Source organism: Peromyscus maniculatus, chromosome 18 (genome assembly GCF_049852395.1).
Source record: "Peromyscus maniculatus bairdii isolate BWxNUB_F1_BW_parent chromosome 18, HU_Pman_BW_mat_3.1, whole genome shotgun sequence".
Lineage (NCBI taxonomy): Eukaryota > Metazoa > Chordata > Mammalia > Rodentia > Cricetidae > Peromyscus > Peromyscus maniculatus.
This window is the reverse complement of record NC_134869.1, coordinates 24,621,201-24,629,769: the sequence shown is the minus strand read 5'-3', so window position 1 is coordinate 24,629,769 and position 8,569 is coordinate 24,621,201.

Genomic DNA, 8,569 nt, shown 5'->3' with positions numbered 1-8,569 from the left:
GACGTCTATGAGCAGGTACAGAGTGAGACTGTCTCAAAAAAAAAAAAAAAAAAAGGAGGTGGAGGAGGGAGAGAAGGAAGAGGAGGCATCAACAAATAAGAAAGGAGTGTTCATCTGGACCAGGTCTGTTTTCTGTAAGAAATACTTTCCCCCATCACTATTTTAACTACAGTTTTGTTTTACTATTAGAGAAAACCATGGTTGTTTTTTTAAAATGTACACTTTCTTCAAAGTCTTAAGATCAGAAAGAAGGTATATGTAAAATAGACTGCTGGTGTGGTCAATGGGCCTGGTTTGGGCCTTGGTGGAAACTATTACTCAAACTGTTGAGTTTTTCAGACTTAAATACCTTAAAGAGTAGCAACATCACAGAGATCCACAGCTGGCCACAGACAACAATTGACCATGATGTGGCTAGCCCATCTGACGTATCTACAGTAGAGCCTCTACACCTAAGACTCAGGGAGCATCACGGAAAAAGGGGCTATAAGAGCCAGGGTACCAAGACATCTGCTATGAGATTGTCACTTCTATATATGACAGAAGATACAACCCTGAATCTTAACAACATGGCTGCCCAAACAAGACCTGTGAGAAGATAATACCAGTGGGGGTGCCAGAGATGGAGCAGATCTCACAAGGCCCCACCCCTAGATAAAGACTTACAGGTAATTAGTGGCTGTGAAGGGAGAGATAATCAGTCTTCTTAACCTGGATAGGTTACCCAACCCCAAGCCATCAGTCCTACACACATGTGCATATCAACTACACTAAACAGACTCGGCGGGGTATTTTTATATGTACATATGTGTTATCTATAGTCACCTTACAGTCCAAAGCACCCCAGACTTTCTCATTGCTCTCTAACTCTAACTTACCACACAGACTGGTCAATCAATGTCTTATCCCCGCTACTTTCTGTGAGCACTGGTAATCACCATTCTGCTCTCCTCCTCTGTGAAACCGGCTTCCTTTGTTTATGTTCCACATATAAGGAAGACCATAGCAGTAGGTAGGGACTTTTAAACCCTAGGACCCAGTAGCTGGAATTCCAGGGTATAGTAAATCAATGTATACAAATGACTAGGATTTAATTAAGTGCACATTGCTACCAATCATTACAGTTTGGGACATAATTGTAAACCTTCTGTTTTCTCCTCAGACATTAGTGACCTGGAAAGAAGCATGTTCTGAACATTGAATGTGGCATTTCTCCAGCTTTGCAAACCTTTACCATATCACCCTTTCAATATACTCTTAGTATATTCAAAATACTCTTGCCTCATAGCAGCATCTTGAAAAGAAAACAAACAAACAAACATTAAGTCTGAGCAAAGCACCTTTATTTTCCTTTTTTTTTTTTTTTTTTTTTTTTGTGTGTTTAAAGACAGGGTTTCTCTGTGAAACCGACCTGGTTATCCTGGAACTTACTCTGTAGACCAAGCTGGCCTCAAACTCACACAGATAGATCCACCTGCCTCTGCCTCCAGAGTGCAGGGATTAAAGGGGTGCACCACCACCACCTGGCACCTTTATTTTTAATAGTGATAAATGCTTTCTCTGGTTTCCGTGGATGAAGGATATGTTAAGCCCGTCACAGTGATGGCGACAGGTAAGAGCTTGTTTGGACGTGAATAGAGTGACAGCAGCACATCTGGGATGCCAGCTGTTCGTGAAACAGTCAAGAACAAAAAAACTGCATGACTCTATGTAACATGCTGTCTTATCCAGTCACATCAGCACACTGGCATTTCCTATGCCGGAACTATGAAAGTAATAAGAGCTTTCATGTTTTTCAGATGGAAAGTGATTGCAGGGAACGAATGGCTTACAGTGAACGTGTATAGGAAGAAAGGATTGAGAAAAACCAGTCCTGGGTGTAACATTCCAGCCTCTTCCCTGAGACTTCAATTCTTCCTTGTAAGTTCTTAAAAAAAAAAAAAAAAAAAATTATAACCTTTTCCACTTTATAAAAAAATGTAAAAATCTGATATTTGGCTAAAAACATGAATACATTCCAGAGGTTTTAGATAAACTATTGCACAATAGACGGAATGAATCATTAAATATGTTCTCTTCCTAACTTTCAAAAGTTGTTCTTCCTGGAATCAAAACCAGAAAGTAGTGTCTATTGACAGCCACATGAGCTAAGTCCTTGGGTACAACTAATACCCCCTCTAATGACCTCAACCCCAACTTGAACACTATGTTATCATGATGTACCTTCTTCTAGAACTTTCTCGAGTTTTCTTTCATTCCTTCCCACCTACAAAGAAGGAACATTGCCAAGGTAAAGGGGCTTGAGTAAGAAGAGAACTGTGAAGGACTCATAATTTTTTCCCATAATCCCTACTCTGAGATCACCTTAGTAGAGAAATTAAGAGTCCAGGCTGCTGGATTCCTCTGATAGTACTCTTTCTGCCGGACACCCTCCCAGTACCTGTCACCATTATGGTTCCCATCAGCTAGTACAGGCAAGCCAAACTACTTATTTCCTAATCATTTATCAAAAAGAAAATCTAAAATCAAGAGTGAATAACTTATCAGTTTTATTCCAGACCAGTGAAGAAGATGGTATCGGAACTCATGACCAACACGTTTCTTGACTCACCGATGAAGGGAGAGACAAGTTGCCTCATCTCTCATTTAAAATAATTATTTATCCTCCAGTTGCTTTTATAAGGACTCCAGAATAAAGAGCATCCTAACGGTTGCATAATCATTTGGAGTGGGAGAAAGGGAAAGTCATGTCCTGTAAGGGTGGGTGGGAAGCAATTAAGAGGCGAAGGATGGGTGGAGCGGATGGGGTTTAATCATGGAAGACACTGCATGGGTTGTGAGGACACAGTGGCTCCTTGGGCCAATAGATCTGACTCAGTCCCAGGAAACAGGTCATTATCAACTCTGCCTTTGCAAAGGAGAGGTTGAAGGCACAAATGAATATGCAAACTCTTGTTAACAAGTGGACTGGATCTTCATATTTACATGCATACATATGCATATGATTTCTTCAACACTGTCTGTGTATAACACCCTCGCCTGGGAGCTTTGAATATGTTTTCTCATTTAACTCTTACAAGAGTTCTAAAATAAAAGCGTTACCCTTTTCATTTCGGGATAGATGTAAATAAAGTTTGGAGAAATTAATTAACTTACCCCAAAATCACAAAACTCAGGCTGCCAACCCCAATCTTTCTTATCCTAAAGCTTTAAACACAGATAGGTAAATATCCCACAACTGTCGGGGCAGTGGCAAGCATGTATTTCCACAGAGAAAATCTGATGTGTGTGTAAACACACAGATTTCACCACTGCATGCTTCTAAAGAGGAACATTTTTTAGTGATGGTGGTGTTCATATCTATGTCTTCAAAGCATAGAAAGCAGAGCTCTAGATATCCAATAAGGGTGTGTTTTACTTCTATATAAATATTTCAGTGAGGAGTGATTGATAGTAATAGTAACGAAAACTGACAGAGTAGGAACAAGCTGCAATGAGATTTCTCCTCCCTGTTACCCCAATGATTCTGTGCACAAAGTTAACTGTTTTAGATAGCTTCAGGATATGTCTGAAATGTGTGATCTGTTAAAGAGCCATGAGACTGTCACACTCTGTTCTGCTCTCACGTTTCATGACATGTGTCCTGAAAGGCATGTTAGTCAGTGTTCCGTTACTGTTACAAAATGTCAGGGACCATCAACTGAAAATGGAAATGATTTGGGTTGATTCATGGTCCTAGAGGGTGATTCCGCTGTGAATGGGCCACATTGCTCTGGGCCTGTGGCCGAAACGCATGGCCCAGGAAGTCCATTCACCAAGATGTGAGAAATCGAAGAAAGAGCAAGGGACTAATGTCCCCCAAGGACACATATGGAAGGGACCTTAATCTCTATGTTCAGTGACAGAACAGGTTCTATCTGTTTTGTTTACCACTATATACCACACTCCCAGTTCCCCAAGACAGACTAAGTGAGTAATTAAATTACCCAACTTCAGCAAATAATTCCTTTCCAATCTCACCCTCTAATACTTCACTAGAGTTAACTGTTAAGTATCAGAGCAAATAACATGCTTAAAAATTCTATGGGTTTCTCAACATCCAGGAATTTTATACACTTCATAAATAGATGATACAAGTTACTCACTTCCTTCTGTCTCAAGCTTAATCAATTAAAAAAATTAGAGTGCTATCTTTATATATTTCAAAAATCACTTTATCTTGTTCTAATTTTTGAGTTTTTATCAATAAATATCACACTGGTATTAATTACTTAATCAATATCACACATGTTTTTAATTATTTCTGGTTTTACCTCTAAAAAAAAATGATTGAGCAAGCAATCACACCTCATCCCTGAGGAACCCCAGTGGGTGCTGGGACTGTAATGACAATGAACCCTGAGTGTCCTGTTTTTATTGTCTCCATACTTACCTGTGATAATACCTAATTTGTAAATTAGGCACAGTAGGGCATCACCAACAATAACCCATAATAAAAACAGGACAATGATAACAACATATACTGTGATCAAACTTAAATGAATGTGCTTTCGTTCTTTCCAAATACCTTTTTCGGGTCACAGTGGATGAAACCAGAGAGGTAAAGGGATGGATGGGCAAAGGGATCACTGAGATGGATGAGAAGAGGCGGCAGGGATGGAGGATGCCAAGCAGAGAAAAGAGCAGTAAAAGCTACAGCCCGCGATGGGGATGTGCCGGTGCGATGAGCAGACTTGGTCCTCACAACTTCCCCAAGCTACAGGCTCTGGAAAATGCAAGGCAGCTCCAGAAGCCACCAGACAGAGCAGAACTGGCAACGGGACTGGTGATAACTTGGATGGAATTTTAAGTACGTTCCACCGATTCCTAGTGCACAGACATTCTCCATCCTCAAGTCTGGACTGAATAGAAATGTTTACTGCCAAGGAAAGCTGAATCTCATCTCCCCACCCACCAGCCTCAAGCATAACCAAAGACAGAGGCAAGGTACCACTTGAGAAAAATGAAATTGATGATAATCTAGTGAGTTATACATCCTCATAGGAAACCATGAAATTCTTCCTGAGAAAGTAGATGGACCAAGAGAAGGCAAGTGTAGAGGCAGATACTTGGGGGAAAAGAGGAAAGGGCTAGGTTTTGTCTTAGCCACGGAAAGCTGGCAGCTGGGCAGTGCTATGCACACACACAAAGAGTTTCTGCGGAGCTTTCTGGGCTCCACTTATAACTGCAAATGGCTAGGCAAGGCTCTCCAACTAACCAAGGGAGTCTTTCCATATGAAAAACAGCTCAAAACAAACAGGAAAGAGCAGGGAAGCTGACTTGGACATAGACAAAATATGACAAGGAATAAGCTTCACGCAACAACGTATTTGAATCCTTTTAGGAAATTTAGATGATAATATAAAATAAAACTGGGAGATTAGATTTTTGAATGTTATATACATATAGTTATATATAACCTTATAGATTATGTAGAATGTACATGTATATACAACTTAACTAGGAGCATTACTGGGGGTCTACTAGTACCTTGCATATGTTAAGCATGTACTTTTAGTACTGAGCTACAACCCCAAACCTAAATGTCATATAGTTGAGGATTGTGTTATATTGTCATTCATACCATTTTAGGTATCTTAAGCACCCTTTAATCTTTTAGAAAAAGAAAAAGCTACCAAAACAACAGTTGAAAAGCTATTAGTGAAATATATTAATTTTCACATATTTCAACATAAAATTTTTTGATACGTGAAAAACAAGGGCCGAGGCCACAGCACCTACAAATAACCAGAAAAAAATAAAGATTTCTTGAAATGAAAATAATAGCAGGACCAGTCCACAGAAGCATTTTATGACAAAAATCAAAGACAGTCCCAGCAAGCAGAACAAGAAGAAAAGGGATTAGAACATGGAAAAGAAAGAAAATAAAACAATTCTGATGCATAATGTCTGAGTGCCATGAATCAGTAAAATCCAACATAGAATGTCAGCTGACCTGTGGTGATATTGTGTCCCCCAAAATATATTGTGCACCCTAATAAACTCATCTGGAGTCCGAGAACAGAACAGCCACTAGATATAGAGGCCAGAAAATGGTGGCACTCACGCCTTTAATCCTAGCATTCCAGAGGCAGAGATCTGTCTGGATCTCTGTGAGTTCAAAGCCACACTGGAAACAGCTAGGTGTAGTAACAAGGGCCTTTAATCCCAGGAAGTGATGGCAGGAAGCAGAAAGGTATTTAAGGTATTAGATGAGGAACTAGAGTCTGGTTAAGCTTTTAGCAGCAGTTCAGTTGAGATCCATTTGGATGAGGACTCAGAAGCTTCCAGTCTGAGGAAACAGGATCAGCTGAGGAATTGGCCAGGTGAGGTGGCTGTGGCTTGTTCTTCTTCTTGATCTTCCAGCATTCACCCCAATACCTGGCCTCAGGTTTGTTTTTATTAATAAGACCTTTCAATGCTACACTGACCTCTTTTGCCTATTCACTTTTTAGCAAAACTCCTTAGAAGGCTTGTCTACGCCGACTCTTCCCTACCCCTTCCTGCCCTTCTCAATCCACTCATCTGGCTTCCTCCCCCACCACACCACTAACACTATTTTTGCCGTAAGTAGGTGGTTCCCGGTCCTTGTCTTACTCTGCTCTGTGGGACTTGGCAAAGTGGGTCATCTCCTCCTCCTTGGAATTCTTTTCCTTCTTCGACTGTGGTACACAACATTCTTCTTGCTTTTCCTTCCATTTCATTGGCCAGTTTTCCCGGTCTCTTGTGCTCCTCCTTATAGAGCTTGGCTATCTGTCCAAAAGGGCAATGCCTTTGAAAGCAGCCCTTAGATCTCTTTAGAACACACACACACACACACACACACACACACACACACACACACACACACTCACACACACACACAAGCTATCTTGTCCAATCCAACAGATGTATAAACCACCAATATCTCTTGGCTTCCACATCTGTAAGGCCAGACCACATGCTTCTCCTGAAAATACAGATCTACATGTTAAATAGAGAGCTCCATGTTTGAGTGTGTTATATGACCATCTTACACTGCCAATGTCCAATTCCAGACTTCACTTCGCACCCCAGCTTCTCTCCATCCGCTCAAAAATAAAACCAGCTTCTCCCATACATCTTCCTCATTCTCTGTTTGGCATCTTATTTTTTCAGGCTTGAGCCAAAACCTTGGTGGCATCCTTGCTTCCTCTTTCTCTCACAGCCTCAGTTCTGTCTGGTCTACAAATCATGACCCCTCTGTCCTAGACACACGTAAAGAAATCTAGTACCCTCCCCGGTCCCCGCTGCCACTAACGTGATTCAAGTCACCGTTTCTTTCCCCGCTTTCTACAATAGTCTCAAATAGCAGCCTGCCTCTGCCTCTGCCTCTGCCTCTCCCTGCCTCTGCCCCCCCTTTGGCCTATTTTCAATGCACCGGCTAAAGTGATCTCAAAAAGACAAGAGGTCCGATCATGTTTCTCCTCTGATCAAAACCTTCTCGTGTCCCCTTTCCTAGTGTCGCCCTGGGCATGCTCTGCATCCTGGTTGCTTTTACCCTCATGCCCTGGATGGTCCCATAGCCCCTTTCACTATAGTCACTGGTTGTTGTTGTTTTTTTTCCCCCACTATTTATTAAGAGCATCTGTGCTTTGAACTTGATATTTCCTGCCTGGAAAGCATCCCCCAGGGAGACCCAGTCCCTGCAGTCTAACCCAAACCCCACTTTCTTAATGAAACACTTTCGGGCCACCGTCTCTAAAAGTGCCACCACACACACACACACACACACACACACACACACACACACCCCTTCTTGAGCTTTGCTCGTTTCGGCTGGCATTCATCACCACCTAAAGCACTTTTTATTTTGCCTGTTGAACTTTCTATCTCCGCTACTAGAAGGTGCACACTCCAGAAGGGCAGGACTCTTTGCTCCTGTGTTGTTTATCCTGTCCTCAGAACCTGGAAGAACACGGAACCGTGAAAAGGTAGTTTGCATGCTGCATGAAACAATCCTGAAACTGAAAAGCAGAAAACTGTCCAAGAAAAAATACTGAAGAAAATGTCTTAGAACTCAAGGCCCCATTGACACCTGACATCTTGTTGACTAAGCTTGAGCCAAGGCCAACATCATCTTAAATGTTAGAGACTCCTTTCGAAGGCACTAAACATTTCCGTGACAGGGTAACTAGCAATATACAAAGAATCAGTGTTTGCGTTGATACCACACTGCCTACTAGCAATGTAACAAATTAGTAAAAAGTAAATGTTATATAATATTTATATAATTATATTTATATTTATTATATTATATAAGTATATAATATGTAATTATATTTATATAATTGTATAAATAATAAACATTATATAATAATGTATAGTAAATATTCTATTAGAATATATAATAATAAATATTATATAATAAAATATAAATTATGTATTATATAATATAAAATAATGATAAAGAATAAATAAATAATGGTACCTTTCCAATCAAAAATTTCACATCCCGGACTGGGGATGCATCTCAGTTGGTAGGATGCTTGTCTGGCATGCAGGAGCCCCT